This window comes from Parasteatoda tepidariorum, chromosome 6, assembly GCF_043381705.1.
Source record: "Parasteatoda tepidariorum isolate YZ-2023 chromosome 6, CAS_Ptep_4.0, whole genome shotgun sequence".
Taxonomy (NCBI): domain Eukaryota; kingdom Metazoa; phylum Arthropoda; class Arachnida; order Araneae; family Theridiidae; genus Parasteatoda; species Parasteatoda tepidariorum.
The window spans coordinates 88,714,768-88,723,242 of NC_092209.1; the positions used below are offsets into that span (position 1 = coordinate 88,714,768).

At 28.6% G+C, this 8,475-nt stretch overlaps 1 long non-coding RNA gene across 1 annotated transcript; it reads right to left on the reverse strand.

Moving 5' to 3' along the window:
* Window positions 1-369: 369 nt before the first annotated feature.
* Window positions 370-3,712, reverse strand: LOC122272043 (uncharacterized). The gene is made up of 2 exons (XR_006226757.2): window positions 3,577-3,712; window positions 370-1,161 (listed from the first exon to the last, which is right to left on the reverse strand). It is a non-coding gene; the product is annotated as an uncharacterized lncRNA (long non-coding RNA).
* Between the last annotated feature and the right edge of the window lie 4,763 nt (window positions 3,713-8,475).

The window sequence follows — 8,475 nt, forward strand, 5'->3', positions numbered from 1 at the left end:
AAACGGTACACGGTAGTTTTACATATGGACGGATTATAGAAACGGACTCAGTACTTTTACATCCTTTCGTATAAAACAATACTAAAACTATAATACTAAATAATTTAGGGTTTATATTATTTTAAACAGCATATTAAAGTACTCGGAATGCAAAATGTTAAAAAAAAAGATTTCTGCCAAGTAACGTTTGATAAGGGATAAATAAATTATCTTTTGGTAAATATTATAATAAATATTATTCATTTTACTTTGATGATAGCCAAAGACATACCTGAAACTTCTTTGATTATTAATGCATGCATCAAATTTCCTGCTTAATGACAATTTACGAAAATGAAATAGATAAATTATCATTTTATGACAGTGAAATGCGATACAAAATTTTTTTAATCAATTAAACATTTGTTTTTGCTTAAAAATTATAAATTTATTTACATATTGAAACACATATTATGTGAAACAAGTCATTCTTTTTAAACCCAACATCTAAACTATCAATGAAAGACCATGGTTGCAACTATGTACAATATTATGCAAACTTAAAAATTATAAATGTATTTACATACTGAAACACATATTATGTGAAAAAAATCGTTATTTTTAAACCCAACATATAAACTAACAGTGAAAGACCATGGTTGCAACTATTTCCAATATGATACAAACTTAAAAATTATAAATTTATTTACATATTGAAACACATACTATGTGAAACAAATCATTTTTAAACCCAGCATCTAACTATCAATGAAAGACCATGGTTGCAACCATGTACAATATTATACAATATTGTTTTTTAATATATATATTATACAATTAAAAAATGCTCATGTGAACTAAACATTTTATGATGTATATCACTTCATTTTTGAAGAGCAGCTGCTTCAGAAGTTGACAAGCAGGTAAATTTTGAGGTAAGTTTTCTTATTTACATGAAAATGATATGATTCACGAACCGCCTGGAGGAGGACGTGGTGATATTTTTAGTGGATCAATAAATTTCGTAGTAAGAAATGATGGGAATGGACATCATCGATAACCTGATGGTGGGTACAATGATGTTTCCAATCGATCCAGGTAATGATGTCTTTGAGGTTTTCCAACAAAAGGTTGAGGCATTGCAGTTGTAACGGTAACTAAGTACAATAGCGTATAAGATAACTGCAAAAAATAGAAGAACACATTATAAAAATAAAAAATTAAGTATATCAGGAAATTAAACCTCTCCTAAGTACTAATCATTAAAGATTGTTAGTGATCAAGACTAGGAAAAATAAAAAAATATTATTTTTAACGAAATATTCGAATTGTTATTATTGTATTATCCACATGAATTCTGCATTATTATTATTGTATAATTCATAAAACTATTTCTTCTGCATCTGGAATGAGATCTTTTGTTATACATTACTAGCAAGTGTTACTTGAGTAACATAATCATAGCTGGTCAGACAGCCCAATGTGCGCCAATGCCATCCTCTGAAGATTTCTCCATAATGACTTCCAATTTATCTTTGATCTCCAATTCTTTTCATTAGTTGCAAGAAAAGCAAACTCCACCGGGTCAGCCCATCTCAACCGTGGTCTTCCCCGCTTTCTTGTTCCAGTGGGTTTGAAAAGCTTTTTTTATTGTATTTTCATCACTCACTCGAATCACGTGGGCCATCCAATTCATTCTATTTATTTTTATGTATTTAATAATATCGGGTTGTTTATAAATTTTCTACAGTTCAAAGTTAAATCTCTTCTCCAGTTATTGTTTTTATTTACACCACCAAGTATACTCCGCTATATCTCTCTCTTAAATATGTCATAAGTTATGTCAAGACTGGCCTGACAAGAGTTTTGTAGATTAAGAACTTCGTTTTGTCTAGAAAGAAACCTAGATTTAATAAGTCTTCTCAGCCCTATTTGCCAGATAGAGTTGGTTTTTTATTTCAGGAGTCATTCTGCTATCAATAGTAATAATAGATCCTAAGTAAGTATAACTCCTTACTGTTTCAAATCCTTATAAACTCTTTACTGTTTGTACTTTAATTATTGTTACTTATTTTTCATGTTTTGAGGAGCTTGAATATTGTTTATCTATATTGTTTATCTGTATAAGTATTATGCACTTTAAAGCATTTATGCAAAATTGAATATTACTCAGAATTTTACAATTTCATTGTCATTCATGAAAAGGAGTTCACTTTGGTTCCCCTCGTTTGCTGTAAAGTGACTAAAGAAAGAATTTTGAAAAACCAGGAAAATCAAAACATAGCTACTCAAAATTGCCCCTATTGATATAGTTGGTGAAAATGTAAAAAAATTAGGTTGAGTAACTTCTCTCATTTTTAATGCAGCAATTACATTAAAAATGAGAATTACATTAAATAGTTTTTTTAAAGTCATTTTTATTGAAAATAAAAGAAACACACATGAAATAAATATAATATAATTTCTACTTTTTTTTAGAATTTCTGCATTTTAATATTCCTAAAAACATGACCTTTAAAACGATTTCTGCTGTTTGAATTAATTGCATCAATTCATTGTCGGCCAGTAGTGATAATCAATTAATTACAAGAGTAATGTGCACGGTTTTATGCAATTCTAAAATATACTTAGTGTATGAATAATTTTCTAAAAGAAAAATAGACTCTGTTAAATAATTTAATAATTAAAAATCAATGTAAACTTTAACAAACATATAAAAAGTGAACACCCTGAATAACTTTTGATCTGAGGATCAATTGTTAAAATAGTGATTACAAAAATAAAATGTATTTATTTAAATATAATTCTGTGGAAAAAATAAATTTTAAAATTTATTTATTTGTTTTTTAAATAATAGTTGGAAAGAATTTGAACTGTGAGGTAAACAAGCTTTTGCACCTTTTTAACGAATGTAATTTTAAATATCAAAGTACGAAAATCGAATGAAATAAGTAGAAAAGTTCCTCAAATCAAATCTTTAGCATCACTTATCAAATTTTAAAGAAGTAGTACATTTTATTTCCCAAGAGCTACTTACCAAGTTATTTAAAATTTCATAAATCGCGAAAAAAAGTTGTGCTTGAAATCAAATTGGTTAAAATAATTTAGATATTCGTACACATCAAACTTCAAATTGTTTAACATTCTATTTAGGAAATAATAAATCATTATTAAAGGTTACTTTTTTGCATGGAACTAACTTTGGATAAACGACTAATTGTACAACATTTTCAAGAGTCTGCTGCTTAAAACAAAAGCAATCGAATAATTTCTGAGTTATTCAATTTTTGAAAAAAAATTGTAATCTTAAATGGCAAGATACTAAACTTGAACGAAATCAATCGAAAAGTTCTTGAGAATTCAAATTTTAAATAAACGAATTTTTTCAATTTTTTAAAATCTATTTGTTTTTTAAAAAGTAAATTTCATAGGTATAATGAGCTTAGTAATTACCATATAAAATAAACTTCCGATTTGAAAAAGAAAAACTTTTTCTTAAATTTTCATATAGAAACACCATAAATAAAGAATTTTTAATGTGGTATACAATTGTAATAAAAATAATATATCGATATATGTGAAAGAAATGATATTTACCGTTATTATTGTAAAGTTTAAAAGTCGGTTGATTTTCATTTTGTAGTGAAGTGATTCTTATTTGACATCACAACTGGAAACACGTCTCTAAGTGCAATCTTTATAAAACCTTGCTTTACTCGCATTATAATATGACTTTGACAAAGGACAAAATGAATCATAAAGCTCATAACTATAAATCATAACTCTAAATTTCTTAAATCTGATTTTTACTGCATGTGAAAATTCTTTTAGAGATGGTTTATGGTATATAAATTGTTACCTAATGTACTATGACTGTATAAATATTTGACCGGTGGCTACTGCTTTTAAGATGATTCATTCCATTTGATGTAATGGTTACGGGTAATTTATAGTTCTTGAAAGACTTAAGAGTACAAAAGTTGACGCTGTTTCAACAAAAGCTTAATGATTTTCCTTTGTAAGTGAAAAGATTATTTAATATGTTGCAACAAAAAATGATATAACTGCGATATGGGGATTTCATTTCGAGAAGCCGAAACATTTTAGTAACAGCTGCGGAGAATAAACAAATAATTTATTTTTAATATTGTTTTAAGAAGACTGCACTGAGAAAAAAATTATGGTGAAAATCACCAGAATATGGTAAAATTTAACGCGTTTCTGACTCTTTGAAAACACTAAAAAGCTCGATATAAGTTTCACAGAAGCGTTTTGGTAATAATTTTGGCAAAATAAACTATAAAATATGGTTTCACAATATGTGATGAACTGTGGTAAACGTGGTAAAATTTGGTACTTTACCATGATACCTTAGATAATGGAATGAAAAGCATTATTTCGGTTAGATTTAATTTTCAGTTTTGTGTGGTGTTGCTATGAGTTTGAAACTCAGAATTTCCGTTCAATAGTTACTATATGAACGGAAAAATTACCAAACGAATGGTTTAAATTCTGTATATTTCGTTTTTTATTACTGAATTCTGGTTTTTCGTTCACCTCAAATGTCATTACCATGCGGTGCGGTAATTTTACCTGAATTTTTTTTCCGAAGGGCTATGCAATTTTTTTTGTACCATGGCATCATTCCTGTTTTTTTTTTTTTTTTTTTTTTTTTTTTTTTTAAATTTATAAATTTTATTATAACCCCCATATTTCTTAATAATCCCACTTTTTAGACACTTAATCAGAACTCGTTCCCCATATATCTCCGTAGTCCTCTTGTTATGGGTCTCCCCATTTTTCCACAATTTTATAACCATAAATTAGATTTATAGATTGGAAACTATCTTGTAAGAGTATTTTTCCTTAATTTATTAAATTTAAAAACAAAGTTATATTCTGCAAAGAAAAGACACACTGCAATAATAGAAGAGACACAATCAATTTTTGACAAGTTTTTTAATTTCTCAATAAATACTTAAAGGATTATTTTTTAACTTTTGAGGTGCTAAGTTCATGCAAGTTTTAATACTTAGCAATAAGTTTTAAAGCTTTCAGAGGTTTGAAAGACCTAGTTTAAATTACGAAAGAAAACAAGTATTTTTGGACACCCTATGCCAGAAAATCAAGCAGTTAGCTTGTAACTTATACAGATTACTTTAGTTTCTACTTTTAATAACTGCATAAAGTTTCGTAAACCTAGAGAAATAGTTATTGAAATATGAACATTTTTATAAAAAATTAATTTTTTCGCCTTACGTTTTTTTGCTATAACTTCATAAATATTTAATGGAATTAAATAAAGATTTTGGAGTAATTTAAGATTAATTACAAAATTATTGATTCAAAATTTTAAAAATATTCGTTTAAAACTGTGCAAGATCTGAGTATTTAAGCTGGGTTTTTTATACTGTACATGCGCAAAAATTATTTTTAAAAAAAAATTATTATTTTGTAAGGAATTGTAATTGACATCTAATGATAAAAGCTTTATTTGAATATCTCAAAAATTTTAAACTGTTTTAGGCAATTTTCTAAGTAGTTTTTGTACTTTTTAAAAGAAAACTTAAAAGGATAAAATTATTTATCCCTTTGAGTTTTAAAATTTACTCAGCATTACATTTTAAATTAAAAAATTTATTTACCTTCTAAATTTTAAAATTTATTTACCTTTTAAATTTTAAAAAGTATAAGTAAATTTTAAAATTTGCTTATACTTTTTAAAATTTACTCTTATTTTGTACTCAGTTTTAAAATTTTAAATCAACAGTTTCGTAATTAATCTTTAATTGCTTCAAAAGTTTTGGTTAATTCCATTGAATATCTATAAAATTATAACGGAAAAACGTAAGGTGAAAAAATTTATCTTTTACAAAAATGTCCATATCTCCAAAATATCCATATTTACAAAAATGCTCATAAATATTTATTCTAGGTTTACGAAACTTTATGCATTTAATAAAAATAACTATCAAATAATCGATACAAGTAACAAGTTTTTTGCTTGATTTTCTGGTATAGGGTGTTCAAAAATACTTGTTTTTTTCATAATTTTCTGTAATTTATTACTGAAAACTTTGAATCTCAATGCTAAATATGAAATATCGCATGAACTAAACACCTCTAAAGTTATAAAATAATCTTTTAAGTATTTCTTGAGTAATTTTTAAAAATATCAAAACCTGATAGTGTCTTTTTCATTATTGTAGGGTAGTGTATATGAGCAATTCTACAAATAAACGCCAATTAGGCGGCCAAAAAAAAATTAAAATTTTTTTGGGAGGCACACTATTTCTACATGAATTTTTTTCTCTTTTACACCCTAAACAGGCAAGAAAAAATCATGAACATGGAAATTTTTCTTTGTGACATACTTTAAATGTGACATACTCTTTCTGACATAGTCAGATAAATCTGAGCCATTTATTCAGATAAAACGATTTTTACATAAATATAATATTATTATAATGTCTCTCTAACATGTATTTATAGAGATTTCGTACTATAAGATTATATTTTAGTATAAAAAAAAAAATTTAATCAAAGTTCCTAAATTGAAAAAATCGGGAAAAATTTAAAATTGGTATTTTGTCATTTAAAGTATGTCACAAAGAAAAAATTTCATGTTTAATATTTTTTCCTGCTTTTTTAGGGTGTAAAAAAAAGAAAATTCATGCAGAAATAGCATGCCCCCCCCCAAAAAAAAAAACATTTAATTTTTGCTTGGCTGCCTAATTTGCGTGTATTTGCAGAATTGCTCATATCGTCGCTTTGAAACTAACCGTAGTAAATCGAAAAATGAGATATTTGAGTCATTTTGTGTAAAAAAAATCACCCTTTTAGAGAAACAAAGTGTTATCTTCATAAATCCATAAAATTAATTTAGAGAGCAGATAAATCGTTATCGCATTGGCGCGATTAGCATTAGCGCGGAAAGTTAGAAATTGCTCTCCTGAAAAACTTGCTTTTTTGAGTTACCACGGTTTAGTTTCAAAGTGACGATATGAGCAATTCTACAAATAAACGTCAATTTTCATGCTAAAATACAATATTATAGTATGAAATCTCTATAAATACATTTTAGAGAGAATAATAATATTATATTTATGTAAAAATCGTTTTATCTGAATAAATGGCTCAGATTTATCTGAGTATGTCAGAAAGAGTATGTCACATTTAAAGTATGTCACAAAGAAAAATTTCCATGTTCACGATTTTTTCTTGCCTTTTTAGGGTGTAAAAAAGAAGAAAATCCATGTAGAAATAGTGTGCCCCCCAAAAATTTTTAAATTTTTTTTTGGCTGCCTAATTGGCGTTTACTTGTAGAATTGCTCATATATAAGACACCCTCTGGCTGAGTGTTAGCACTTCTTGCCACAGGTCCTAGGTTCGTTCCTCTAGCCGGGCATAGTTCATTCAGCCTTTCATCCCTTCAATGGGTCGATAGAATGAGTACCAAGCATGCTTGGAGAATAAACACTAGGAGTTCTGCCTTCGGTTGACCAACCAACCGGAACATCTAGTCCTACAAACCAGAGAAAAAGGTCAAGAAAATTGTGATTGGCACAGTAGGCCTTGGCCCTCCATGGGCTGTTAAGCCACTGAGTTTTAGTTTAGTTTAGTGTCTATATAATACGTGTATGCCTGTGCTTCTCCAAAACCAATTGTAGTAGGGTTGCGAAACTAGAACCTTGGGAAATTCGACTAAAAACTATAATTACTTCGTTCTGGGATACGCATATACATGAAAAACTCATTTTTACACGTTCTAGAAGAACATGTAAAAGTGATTTTTTTTTCTTCATATCTTTAGAATTACGCAATGCTGCTAATTAAACTGCAGGCTCTTCCTCTTTTTATAGTTCAGCAGTGACTGATAGTTAAGGCGCGGTTCCCAGCAGATCACCGAAGTCAAGCATCGCTGGCTGCGGTCAGTGTGCGGGTGGGTGACCACTTGGATCAGTCGGCGTAGGGACCGAGGGTGAGCGGTATCGGTCCTCGTTAAACTGTTCTACCGTAAAGTGTTCGAATTCGCGTGCAGGTGGTCGGGCTACCGAAGCGGGGGTGCCATCCCCTCTGCAGAGGTTCAAAATTGTGATGGCATGTCTTCGGATCATCCTCCGGGATGTTTCCCAGACCGTCGCCAATAGCCCATTATGCAGCTCTAGGCACGACGTTAATGAACTACTGCAACAACAATCTTCTTTTAATCAGTTATTTAAAAGACTAGGAGGCTCCATTTTCTGCTCAAGACTGCTCTGCATTCATCATTGTTTTTGGATTTTTTTTTTCATTTAAAGTCGATAATTTCCGCAAAAAGAACACGTTGTTAATTAAATATGCAATTATTATAATCGTATCCAACGACATTTTATTTACTAATCGTAGCGATGAAATGAGTGATTACCTAATTTTGAAAAAGATTCAATTTCACTTAAAAAAATTTATAGTTAGGATTACAAATTGTTTGACATAATAAGAATATATAAAAGGAAA